Genomic DNA, 13,565 nt, shown 5'->3' with positions numbered 1-13,565 from the left:
AAGTGTTTGAATCGGCTTTGCTTGACAGTTTTCTCAAGCTTGTAGTCATCCCTTTTCCTACCTAATTTCATCCTTCCAGTCAACTTTGCATTTAATATGCTTTGATACAGCACTCTGTAAACAGCCAACCCTTTTAGTAATGAACTTCTGTGACTTATCCTCTTTGTGGAGGGTATCAATGCCTGTCTTCTGGATTATTGTGGTTTCAAAGAACAAGAGATACCCGGAATTTATAGTGTAGGGATGGACATTTAATGAAATTCATATGTAAATATTCTAATATTTTGAGATACTGGATTTTTGACTTTCATGAGCTGTACACTCTAATCATCAAAATTAAAACAAACAAAACTTCAGAAATGTTTTACTTTACATGTACTCACTAAAAAATGTTGGGTTAAAAATAACCCAACTAGTAACCCAACTATGGGTTGGTATAGCACCTTCCCATCTATGGGTTATTTTAACCCAATGAATTGGGTTAAAATCCAGTTGGGTTAAAAGTAACCCAACAGTTGAGTTAATTATTTAGATTCATTTATATCAGTTTTTATTTATTTATTTATTTTTTTTATAAAAATACACTATAACACTACTTTGTTTTCAAATAAATATTTTATTTAAATATGCAAATATTTTTTTTTACAAATATATTTTTAAATGTAAAACAGTCATACTGCAAATGTTTACAAAATAAGTGTACAAGAATGTGAAAATATAATACATTCAAAACACAAATATGCACACACAACTGACATATTTTCAAGATGTACACTGAATTCAAAACCAACTATTCAAAACTAATGTTTATTTATCTGATTCTGGTCCACAAAACCTGTCATAAGGGTCAAGTTTTTTTGTATTTAAATATAAACATCATCTGAAAGCTCAATAAATAAGCTTTCTATTAATATGTGGTTTGATAGGATAGAACAACTATTTGAAAATCTGGAATCTGAGGGTGCAAAAAAATCTAAATATTGAGAAAATTGCCTTTAAAGTTGTCCAAGTGAAGTTATTAGCAACACATATTACTAATAATAAATTCAGTTTCAATATACTTATGGTAGGAGATTTACAAAATATCTCCATGGAACATGATCTTTACTTAATATTCTAATGATTTTTGGCATGAAAGAAAATTTGATAATTTTGACCCATACAATGCAATTTTGGCTATTTCTACAAATGTACCCATGATACTTATGACCGGTTTTGTTGTCCAGGGTCATAAATGTGTATCAATTCATATTTATTTATATCAACACATACACAAATGTGCACAAATAAAACAAACATAACATACAAACTTTTATCAATAAAACAAAAATAAAAAATCATAAACACAAGTAATAATAATAATAATAATAATAATAATAAAACAAAGTAAATCTGCTGGCTGCTGGACTTGCTGATAATCAGCAACATAAAAAGTTTTTACGGATCAATAAATACAAAGTTTCTAAGGAAGAGGTAATGTGTTGAAAGAACTCCTGGAATATTAAAGACTGTGTGCTGCAAATGGGTGCAGAGGAGCTTTGGGTAGTAGATGTCATAAATGTAGAAATGTCTGAAACACAGATCCACTGCTTGTAGTAAGGTCTTCTGTTCCACTGTTTCACCGTTGAAAATGCTAAAAACTTCTTCTCTTGGAGTTAGTGCAGCAATGCTGGTGTCATCCGGTCGCATAAAACTTCCTTCATTGACTCCTTCCTCTGTGATAAGATGAAGCAGAAGAAGAAACATTTTACAGATAAACTAGAAACATTTTTTCATAATTGTTGGAAAACCTACACTACTAATCAGAAGTTTTTGAACAGTAAGATTTTTAAAGTTATTTAAAGAATTCTTTTCTACTCACTAAGCCTGTATTTATTTGATCCAAAATACAGTAAAAGCAGTAATATTGTGAAATATTTTTACTATTTTAAATAACTGCTTTCTATTTTAAAAGCTTTGAAAAGACTGGACAATTACATTTTAAATATATTCAAATAGAAAGCGGTTATTTTAAATGCTGTATTTTGGATGAAATAAATGCAGGCTTAGACAGAAGGGAATTCTTTAAAAACATTAAAAATCTTGCTGTCCAAAAACTTTTGACTGGTAATGTATATGGATCACTAATATAAATAGTTTACTTACCTTGAAATATTTCAGTTAATTGGCATGTGGATGTTTAATGTATGAGATTCCACTGTTGTAATTTTTCCTTCACTGAAGAACCCAATGTCTAAAAATAAGTATAAACACATTTAGTACACATTTAAAAAAAAACATGCAAATCTGTCATAGCTTTATAATAGAAATGGCTGTAATTAGAGGCGAATCTAATATATGCATAACAATATTCAATATAAATAAACCATAAAAACACATTTAGTGTTATTCCAATTAGTGCTCGCTTTCCAAACAACTGACGCTTGCCTTGTTTTGACCAGCAGGCGTCGCCGTTGTGTCACGAACGATTGGAAGCAGTGAATCATTTTGCGAATTAAGCGATTCGTTTAATTGATTCGAAACTTTGAAAAGCTTCGTTTTCTCCCATCACGTCTTGCTTTTGGGAAATGTGATTATTTGTAGACTTTTCTAAACAGAGAATTAACTGAATTTGAGCGCATCTCTCTGAGCTGCCGCTGAGCTAAGGTTACATACTGGACCGAAGTTGAAAGGTTCGTGCGGCGCGGTTTAAATCAACAATGTCTCATTTAACATTAGCCATTTCCCATATAAAGTTAAATGTGATAACCATTAATGCGACCAAACAAACTGTAGTCAGAAACCGTATGTCTAGAACCCTTCATCAGCTGTAAAATAATACTAAACCTGTAGTAATGGTAGACGGTGATTTCAGTAATATAAGTAGTCCTGTATACATTCCACCATACATTATTAACTTTAGGTTACTGTAATACATCTCTAAACAGTTTTACAACTTTCTGCTAATGTTTATTTAATTTATTACTGCTAGCAACCTAACTGGGACAGCTAAGTTAACGTGACGTTATTCGTTTACAATGGAGCTCATTCTCCGCAGTAACGTTACAATACACTGACTAAAGGAAACTACATCTTCGTTAAAAAAAAAACAAACATACAACAACAAAAGTTCAATTTTGAAGTGCATTTCACGTTCTTCGTATAAGTATAATGTTATAAGAGTTATTTAAACCCTATTACTTACCTCACACTGATGCAGCAGCAGCTTCTTCTGTGGTCAGACACTGTCGACCGTTAAAATTTGAACTGTCGCCGCGGGAACCAATTAAACCCAACGCTGGGTTATTATTAAAAACAACCCAACGATGTTTAAAAAAAATAACCCAACGTTTTAGAAAATAACCCAACACAGTGACCCAATATGTGTAACCCATCTATTGGGTTAAAAAAAATAACCCATCTATTTTTACTGTGTAATAAATCCAGAATATATGAAAGTTTCACTTTTTTAAATAAATTACAAACAAAAACTTAACTTTTTCACGATATTCACATTTTTTTAAATGCACCTGTAAGATATTACAGCGGTAATATCTCATATGTGAAATCATATGTGACTGTCTTTGTGTTTTATTGCAGGACTCTCAGTATTTATATGCCAGTTTCCTCAGGATCAGCTGATGGTGAATAAGGAGCCACTACAGACACACAGACACACAATCAACAGAGACTGAAGACACAGAGATGTAAAGCGATCACACTCTCATCTGTGTGACTTAATATCACTTTCTTGTTTTATATACAGTGGCCCATGAAAATGAGGGCTGAAAGTGAGCAATTTGAAGTTGCTTTGAATTTGCAAGATATTCATTAGTAGATGGTCTAAAACTGAGTATGTACTGTAAAAAAAACAAAAAACTGCAAAGTGGTACTGAATCACTAAATGTTATATGATGGTACAATGTATGAAGATTATCCCAATCCTCAAGTGCCAGTCCATTTTCCATAATAATTATTTTATCCATAGTTACAACAGATAAATTACAAGACAACATCAAACCAAGCGATAGCGTGTCGAATGTGGGGAGCAGAACATCCGAACACATCTAAATTGTGTAGAAAAAAGATCTGTGGTATTATCTACTTCTTTGATCAGAGGTGTAAAAAGTACATCTGACTAGCTGTCATGCTACGAGTGCCAAAAAACAGTGGGGTGACTGTGTCGGATTGCGCAGTCGGGCACAGTTGCTCTCCACGGCCTGCGCTGACCAACAGAACGATGGGAAACGACTGGCTGACGACACAGCTTTATGCTCATTGGTCCAGACAACCGTGACATTGCATTCTCTTTTAAAATGTTTTTTTATTATTATTATTATTTATTTAATCTGATTTTATGTGATTATGTATTTTAAATATGTATGAATATTCCCAACTATGACAATGTAACCTAACATTGCTGAAATGATATCATTTTTATTAGCAGCACAGCACGTGAGTGTGAATAACGCGATAGCTGCCTTTTCCACTTCTAGAGGACAGAACTGTCCGTCTTGACTGCACTTATTTTACTCCTCCCCAAACTGCAGCCGCCTACTCTTGCCTACATTTCAGGGGAGGCAAGGCGCATCTGGAAGCCGTCTGCTTTTCATAGTTCTCGTGGTTTTTATTTATTTTATTATTATTTATTGTATTTTTTGTACTGTTTTATTATTATTGTTGTTGTTGTCTCTTTCAAGTTTCATTTTTGTCGATATTTTGTATTGATTTCTATGTTCTTGTTTTCAGCAATAAAAAAAAAAAAGTAAAAGTTTATGGTAATGAGTTGCTGTTTCACCATTTAAACAAGAAGAATCGATTCTATTGAAATATCAAAGCTTTTTATAGAGAGTCATGAAATTAACTTTTGATGGATATGTAATTAAGTTTAATGTTGATCAAGGTGAGTGTTCAGTATTGATAATGGGACTAACTACCGTATTAACATTTTCTCTTAAGGACGTGAGCAGTTCTTAGAAATGTGTTTGATATGTTTTTGTTTTTTTTTTAATCAAATAACGTGGTTTCATTGGTGTTGTCTGTAGTTTATTTTAGCAAATGTGTTAATAGACTAACGTTGTGTATTTGAGTAAACGGCACGATTCATGATTCTGTCTCCGACTCTCTAAATCCGTTCAGCTGATTAATTGTGTTTGTTTGTTATTTCCATCCAGAGTCAGTGTTGGAGATCAGGTTTCAACTGTTCAGTTCCATCATGGATGATACACAAACATGCATTAATAAAGATTTTTATCCAGAAAGCGGGTGGGTGATTCTGTTTGGTGCCCAAAGTAATGTTTTTATGCATTTTTTTAAATGGTTATATTTTTAATTATTTTAATATTTTGTACTCATTGTTATGAATTACAGGATGTTGCAGTCCATTACAATATAATAATGTGTAAAAAGTCTTGTATAGTTGAAAATCATGATTTCTTGTTGTCTGAATTAGTCAGTGTATTTTTCCCTCATGTATCATTGTGTAATAAAAAATATTTTATTGTACTTTTCTACTGATAATAGTTAATTCTTTGCCTAATCTCAGGTATAACATTTCCATCAAAATAGGATTATAGTGTGGCATTTTTATCATAATACTTTAATTTGTTGAATATGGCAATTAAAACGTTTCAGTCTCTGTTCAGTTCAGAACCAGAGCCCAGCTGTGAGTCTATGAGAAGTGGCATGTCTATAGATCAGCCAGTAAATTGTAATAGAAAAAACGCTACAAATCCTCTCAGGTATAGCCTTCCTGTAAAAACAAAAAAAAATATTTGAAGATATGACTGCAAAGCATACATCATTCTCCTTAACTGAAATATCACGGTATCATCAATCTGATAAGCAATGGCCAGTGAAAATCAGTGCTGAACGCAATTTGGAATTCACTAGATGTTGATTACAGTGTAAGTGTAACACTCAACATACACTACAGGAAAAGACCAAACTAAAACACTCATTTTAATCAAGTCATAAATACGAAATTCGTTGTGCAATTCAGACAGTTTACTTCATTGTAAAGAGACACAGAAGAGATAGATGTTGTAAATGTCTCTACTAGCAAAGGGAGGCAAAGATTATGCAAGCAATTTCACTAAACATTTGTCTAAAATATTTGTATTATTTAGCTATTTTAATGATGATTTACACCTAAATCTTCATAATCTTTTACTCGTTTTCTACTTTTCTTCTCCTGTCTCTGAACAGTTAATCACTAATTGCTATGTTGAATCAATTATATGATCCCAGACTTCAAGTGAAACAAATATATGCATTATTTTTTCAGCATTATATATTCCCTAACTACAAAAGATGTTGCATATACTGCATGCAAGAAGTACAGTACCTTTCAGAAATACTGACTTCATTTTGACTTTAAATGATAATGTTGACATGACTACACACAAGTAATATTGAGAGTCTGATGAGAATCTGTCTCTGCTTTGCATCGTAACAGTAGAAATATTCTGCCAGATTGTATTTTCTGTTTAGGGCCTGATGACAATACAGTTTACTTTGGTTTTTACTTTTATTTTTCTCAATGGTACTAATATGAAGACAGAATTAGAAGAGAGGTATCTACACAGTCAAATAAATGAGAAAGTAAAGTGAGACAAAAATATAAATGAATGAATTAAGCAGCTTTGAAATGTCGCAACTTTTATAGAGATGTTTTCCTTTAACTTTGGAGAGTAGCAAACTTCTTAATTTGTGGAGGCTGCATGAATTTTGTTAATAAGTAAAATTGTGTAGAACGTATTTAAAATGTTGGATGAGGCTTCGACGCCCTCTAGCGGCCTATCACTATTTTCTGGATCGTTATTATCAGTCAATGCCTGTAATTATTCAGCCAGGTAAGACGTATGGAACGCCATTGGGGACAATACCTATTATATGAAACGCGTGAAATCTGGACGCATTAACACGCAAAGTTTGTACGTGTCTTTTTGGTACGTGTAAACGCGAACGTTTTGTACGTCTATACACGAATTTTTTTGTCGTGTTATTTAAAGACACGATCGTTTGTATCGCCTTAACGTAACATTTTTGCTCGTGTATTTTTGTTACGTGTTTCTAGACGAACGTTTTCGTCGTGTAAACATGACATTTTTGAACGTGTAATATTTCTAAGTCTTATTTGATGTGCGACATACTAATTTTTCTGTTTTAGTTGAACTGGTGATAATTTAGGGTCAATGATTAAATACACTCAATGACTGCATGAATTAACATTATATTCTTTTGTAACGTTAAAGGAATTTGTCCTGTAGGTAAAGTGAGTGGTCTCGGTGATCCAACGACCACATTTCCCCTCTGATTAATACATTCGAGGTGTCCACTGCAAATAGCCTACTTGTTGGCAGAACTAAATACACTAGGCCAGTCTAACGTTACCCTATATGTGGAAAAAGTCACCTCTTTAGTCAGCGGTTTCTGTGGCGTAACGTGTAAAGGGAGACCGGGGTTCTATTCCCACTGACAGCGCTTTTTTATTACTTTACAGTTAATAAACGCATTTGTTTTCAATAAAAATGATTTGACTTAAAATTCATTTTAATTCATAAAAGTTAGATTTAGGGTAAGGTTAGGGGTAGCGCTCTTTAATATCTCAATAAGTTGCCATGATTTTAATATTGTTTTATAAATATAATGATTTACTGTCAGTTATATTGCAGGATGTTTAATGCACAACAATACTGAGGAGCAAACAGTAACGTTATCTCTCACTATTTATAAGTAAATAGCATCTAAATGTCTACTGAATCCACAACTGTTGCTATTTACACTTGGACTTGGACTGGCTGCCCCACAGTTTGCGTTGCATGGTCCGCCTGTTGTAGTGATTCTGTAATGTTTATGTGTCGTATGATTGTGTCTGGGTTTAAAGGTTGAATAAAGATTTGTGAATTGTCATAGGCTACTGGTGCTTTGTTTTCTGCTTTTGGATTTGCCTGATTGTTATAATATAATTGTTAAATTTGTGATTGTTACAATATATTGTTGTTATTACATTATTTTTATCTGACATATACAGTATACATTCAAGATATTTGTATTATTTCCAGTCAAACTGACACCCCGACTTAAAGAAGCATGCCTCTCATACCAGATTGATGCTGGCCCACTCGGAGATTACTCCAGTCATTTTGAAAAAAACAGTAGCCACAGTATTTAGCCTTTGCTAACTTTATTATTCATTGTATTTATTAAAGTTGAATCATTTATGGCATTTATTAGCACTATTATGTATAATTATTGACACCTCACTGTGGACCTCACTAATTATTAAACCCTGGCTATGGCCGTATCCAGTGTTGTATGTTCTATGTATGTTAATATATGTTATACATATGTGTATATAGCCTATTACATCACTTATGTCTTATATAAGTCAACTGAACGCAGTCTGTAAAAGTTCTGTGACAGTTTAATAAAAAGAGCCATCATAGAGAGCAATCCACTTTTCCACGTTACCAGAGACAAAAAACCTGCATAAGTACAAACGGGATGAGATGACACAGCACTGACATCACAACCAACGTATAAATGCATCATTGACTCTAAAGTTTTACGCTTGCCTATGTACATGCCAACGTAAAATTATGATCTCATTCACGAACAAATGTTACGCGTGACGTTTGCATAGGTATTTGCTTACCTAACAGCACGTCATCCCTCACGAAAAGAAATGTCGTCTTATGTTTATATACGTATACAGCAACGTGCCATCCCATCACAAATGCAAATTAAATCCTAAATAGAGCAACGCTATTGGCTGTTGTGCAGTCTGACGCGACACCCGAACATATACTTCGTATTTACGCGTACAAACTTTGCGTGTTAATGCGTCCAGATTTATGGAAGGCCGTTAGGGCCAAAACGTGTTGTACAAACGCGTTAACGCGTAACTACGTGTTAACACGAAATTACGTGTTAACACGAAATTTACGCGTTAACACGCAATTACGTGTTAACGCGTAATTTACGCGTTACACTTTGGAGCTTTAGCACCACCTATTGGTGTGGCGTTCTGTTCTGTTCAAGCACACCAACACACATTTATTTATTGATTGATTGATTTATTTACATGTTAAATTTATTTGTCTTTATTTAAAAAATTACATAAAAATATAATTATTATATTATTATTATTAAATTAAGAATTTAATATTTTTATTTCATTCATTCATTTTCTTCATAATATTTATTAATAAAATAATTAAAATCTTCATCACTTATTATCATCACAGATCATTATTCAGATAAACTTTATTCAGATAATACACAAACATGAATACAATATACAATAAATAATATTTAATCAATTTATTATCATTTCCACCCTTTGAGGTTTATAGATCTAACAGGGTGGAAAACTTTGAGTCAGGTTTTTGAACTCTTCATCATTTAGCTCTCTAACCTTGTACAAAAAAAACAAAAACATTTTATATGTTACATTTTTTTTTTTTTTTTTTTTGCCCAAACATCTCCTTAGTCTAACAGGGTGGAACTTTAAGAGTGTGAGAAGCAGGATAACATTTAAAAAAAAAAAAAAAATGGTAGGAGTGAAAGTTGATGCGCCAAAACACACACACACACAAACACACACAAACACACACACACACACACACACACACACACACATACAGTTGCAATCAAAATTATTCAGCCCCCCAGAGACTGCAGTACTTTACAAATACAAGCTTTTCTGAAGATCCAGGACTTTATAAAAATCGCATCTACAACAGTTTAATGGCATATTAAAAGTTATAATGTCAATATAGAATGTAATGTTTTTGAGTTATAGGATTTTTTAATATCACAGCTATTTCACAATTATTCAACCCCTGTTCAACATTGCTGTTTTAAGTCACTTATTTTTCATGGTAGGGAACAAAATTGTCTTAAAACACAATTAAGCCTTTATAAACTTTATTAAAAAACAGAATTAGCTTGGGGTGTGACACATACATACGGTTAGCCCAGGCGTGTGCTGAAGTTCAGTCGCTAATATGACACAGTCAACAGAGCTCTCACAAAAACTATAGAGAAGAAATTGTCTTATTTTATTAGAAAGTCTAAGGCTACATTAAGATTTCCAAGGCATTAAAAGTTCCTAGAGATGCAGTTGGCAGCCTTATTCCTTAGTTTGAAGTGTGTTGTACCAGAAAACCTTTTAGGGAGTTGAACAAAAAAAAGCACAATGTCATAAAATGTTTGATCAGAGCAACTGAGAAAAACCTGCAATGTACAGCCAAAGACTTGCAATACGACCAGATGAAATGAGGAAAAACATTTCAAAGCAGTGTATGAAAAGAACACTAGACAAGTATGGCGTTCATGTTGGGGCATCTTGCCGAATACCACTCTTGACCAAAAAGAACAAAAAGGCCGACCTGAACATGCTAAAATTCATTGGATAGACCTGTGGAGCTCTGAAATGGAATAAAAGAATGTTTTATGGAGTGATGTGACCAAACTAGAACTATTTGGACCTGTGGATCAGCGGCATGTCTGGAGCAAAAAAAGACAAAACTTATAAGCAGAAGAACACCATCTCCATCATTAAACATGGAGGTGGATCAGTCCTGTTATGGGGTTGTTTTACTGTAGCAGGAAGTGGAAAACATGACAGTATGAAGGATATCATATGTTCTTTGAAGTATCAGGCCATTTTGGCAAGAATTGTGATGCTTTTGGTGCAATGACTGAAGCTGATGATCAATGGACTTTCCTGCAGGACAATCATCCTAACGTATACATCAAAATCTACTTATGCTTGGTTCAGGAATCAGTCACAGAATGTTCTTGAGTGGCCTGTTCAGTCTCCAGATTTAATTCTCATTGAAAATATTTGCTTAAATTTGATTAAAGCAGTGGCAATGTGAAAACCAAAGATTATCAGTGACCTGAAAGCTTTTTCAGGCAAGGAATGGGCCAAGATTGCAGTAGAAAGGTGACAGAAGCTTCCAAGCAGCGATTATTGGTGGTTTTAAAAAATAAAAGATTCTGCATCAAATTTTACTTTTGGGGGTTGAATAATTTTGAACATGAACATTTAGAGCCAAATTATTATTTTTTTTCTTTTCTTATGTTACTTACTTACTTGCATTCTCAGAATTATTCAAATGTGTAATGACAAACTTTCTCCAATAGTGTACTGATGCTTTTGTTGAATTGTTTTCACTAAATTTTGTTCAAAATGTCTTGCAGGTCAAGGGGGTTGAATAATTTTGATTGCAACTGTATATATATATATATATATATATATATATATATATATATATATAGATTGATCAATTTAGCCTTCTCAAATCAACAGAACTTGCCTAAATAGACATAAAACACTTGATGCTTTTTACAATATTAATTTAAACATTTAACCAAATGTGTGCTGTTAGACGCATGTCTAATAATTTGGGAGAGTGGAAGCTAAAGCGGTTTTGCAGGACATGGAAGCACCAGCGCGTTCACTTGCATTTTTCGGAACTGCAAAATGTCTACTTTTATTTGTGTGCACTCACAATATCAACAAAATTTTATGCTTTCGTAAAAAAGCTAAACATGCGCTTTCTGACATCTCTGTCTTGAAGAGGAGCACTTCACAAAAACTCCGTTTTTCCGTTAACTAGCTGATTCAAAATAAAACAATGTTGGCAAAGTCATAGGCTTTTGGGGTAAATTATTATGACTTCACGAGATGTTTTATTGGCTTTTTTAAAACTCTGATTGATGGATTTCATGAGACATGGTTATTAACTTTTTTAAATGCATTCAAATATTTTTTTATGTTTTTTTTCGTGCTTCAAATATTAAAATGGAAAAGATACATGCCGTTTGATCTGAGGTGAATATAGTTATCTCAACTACAAATTAAAGAGCTTAAAAACACAATTGTTGTTTATATTTTATCATAAAATTGATAGAATTTAAAGGCTGAGACTTGCATGCTACAAATAATGAATGGACTTGAAAAACGTTAAATATTATTTCCAAGCATTTATACCTAAATAAAACTGCTTGTAAATGCTCACGTAACGTTATGTACTTAAGAAAAATCAACAAGTTAACCGAGTTGGAGCCCGTACAAATGTTTTGCATGGACACGGGGTTGACTTGCTACGCCACTGCTAATAACTAAGCGTTTCCACACACCTTTTTTTAATGCACATTTTGGGAAATTGCATACAAAAAGCTGGATGGAAATGCCAAGATTCTCTTAAATTTTAAAAACCAGAATAAAATAACAGGTATAAATGAATAAAATAAGTTATTCTGAACGAAATATGTTTTTAAATTTATTATCTTCTTCTTCTTCTTCTTCTTCTTCCAATAATACTTTTTCCCTTCCCGCCAAAAGTTTTTTGCCCCTCCTTAAAGATAGGCGCGTCAGATGAGGTAAGTGCTCAGTCACAATCTCATGAATAATAACAATAATACGAAGGTGCGCATCAGCATATTAATAGTAATAAGAAGGATTACAAGCTGTTACGACAGGCAATGTCAACGTGACATCACCCCTTCGTTTTACTTGAATTATTCATGATGTTGTGACCTAAGTACTACGCTGAGCATGCAAGTTTACTTAAGCAGCCATCATGTGCCAGGGACATTGACGGAAAGGTAAAGCACACAGAACAGCAAAAAACAACTTAAGGAGAAGCAGCAGAAGACACTTTTTGCTGGGATAATGGCTTAAGGAATAATCCTGCGACCGCACTTCTAGACGAAACAACCAGGCATGCCCAGATGAAGAGGATAACAAGGTAATATTTCATGAAAAAGCTGTGTTTTAGATCAAATTAATTAATTTAATAAGAATAACGCTAATGGCATAGTATCGTGTTCTGTATTTTAATATTACAATTTATTTAAATTCCTTGTTGATCCGACCTTTATCTATGATTTTTAAAAATGTCATTATTAGGCCTATATTTAAAACTATATTTCATTCTGATTTCAGTTATTACTAAAACAAGCCAATTTTGATTAATTTCTTTGCCCTTAAATGATTTTTCACATGTCTATGCACCATTTAATGTAAGGACACTCCTTGTCACATGTGGATCAAAGTAGGGGTTTGATGACTTGTTCAATTATTAAAAGAATATACTTAATGGGTGTTAAAAATCTCACTTATTTGGTAACAAAAACATAACCAATCCTGGGGCATTGATTATTGCACTAAATGTTTAATAGTTATTGCTTTATTGCATGAAATTAGTGTATCTAATGTAATTTGAAGGTATTAGATAAATAATTTTAATGTATTCAAAAGTCTACCCAGTGGTGCGTCAGGTACTTTAACCCTTCTAAGAAGGGGTGACAAAATGTAGGACATGGTAGCAACATAAAGACCTTATTTATATCAGCTGCTCATTCGCACAAGCTAATGGTATACATCTCTTCTGTTTTCATTAAAAGATTGAAGACTACGAGGTCTTGAAATCTACAGCACTGCCTGCTCCATCTTCAGCAATGGTGAAAACAGCCAAAGCCCAAGGACAGCTTCTCGCAGCACCCCTAATTTCACCACCTTGATACATTTCACACAGACATGTACCTGGAGGGAGCCTTAGGCCCTC

General features: G+C 33.3%; 1 long non-coding RNA gene across 1 annotated transcript; it reads right to left on the bottom strand.

Annotated features, from left to right (window-relative positions):
- Positions 1 to 965: 965 nt before the first annotated feature.
- On the bottom strand, positions 966 to 2,275 carry LOC127160835 (uncharacterized). Its single transcript, XR_007826862.1, has 2 exons — positions 2,146 to 2,275; positions 966 to 1,715 (listed from the first exon to the last, which is right to left on the bottom strand). It is a non-coding gene; the product is annotated as an uncharacterized LOC127160835 (long non-coding RNA).
- Positions 2,276 to 13,565: the final 11,290 nt, after the last annotated feature.

The sequence above is a fragment of the Labeo rohita genome, unplaced genomic scaffold, assembly GCF_022985175.1.
Source record: "Labeo rohita strain BAU-BD-2019 unplaced genomic scaffold, IGBB_LRoh.1.0 scaffold_469, whole genome shotgun sequence".
In the NCBI taxonomy this organism is placed as follows: domain Eukaryota; kingdom Metazoa; phylum Chordata; class Actinopteri; order Cypriniformes; family Cyprinidae; genus Labeo; species Labeo rohita.
The sequence above is the reverse complement of the archived record's forward strand: the minus strand, read 5'-3'. Positions and strand labels throughout refer to the sequence as shown.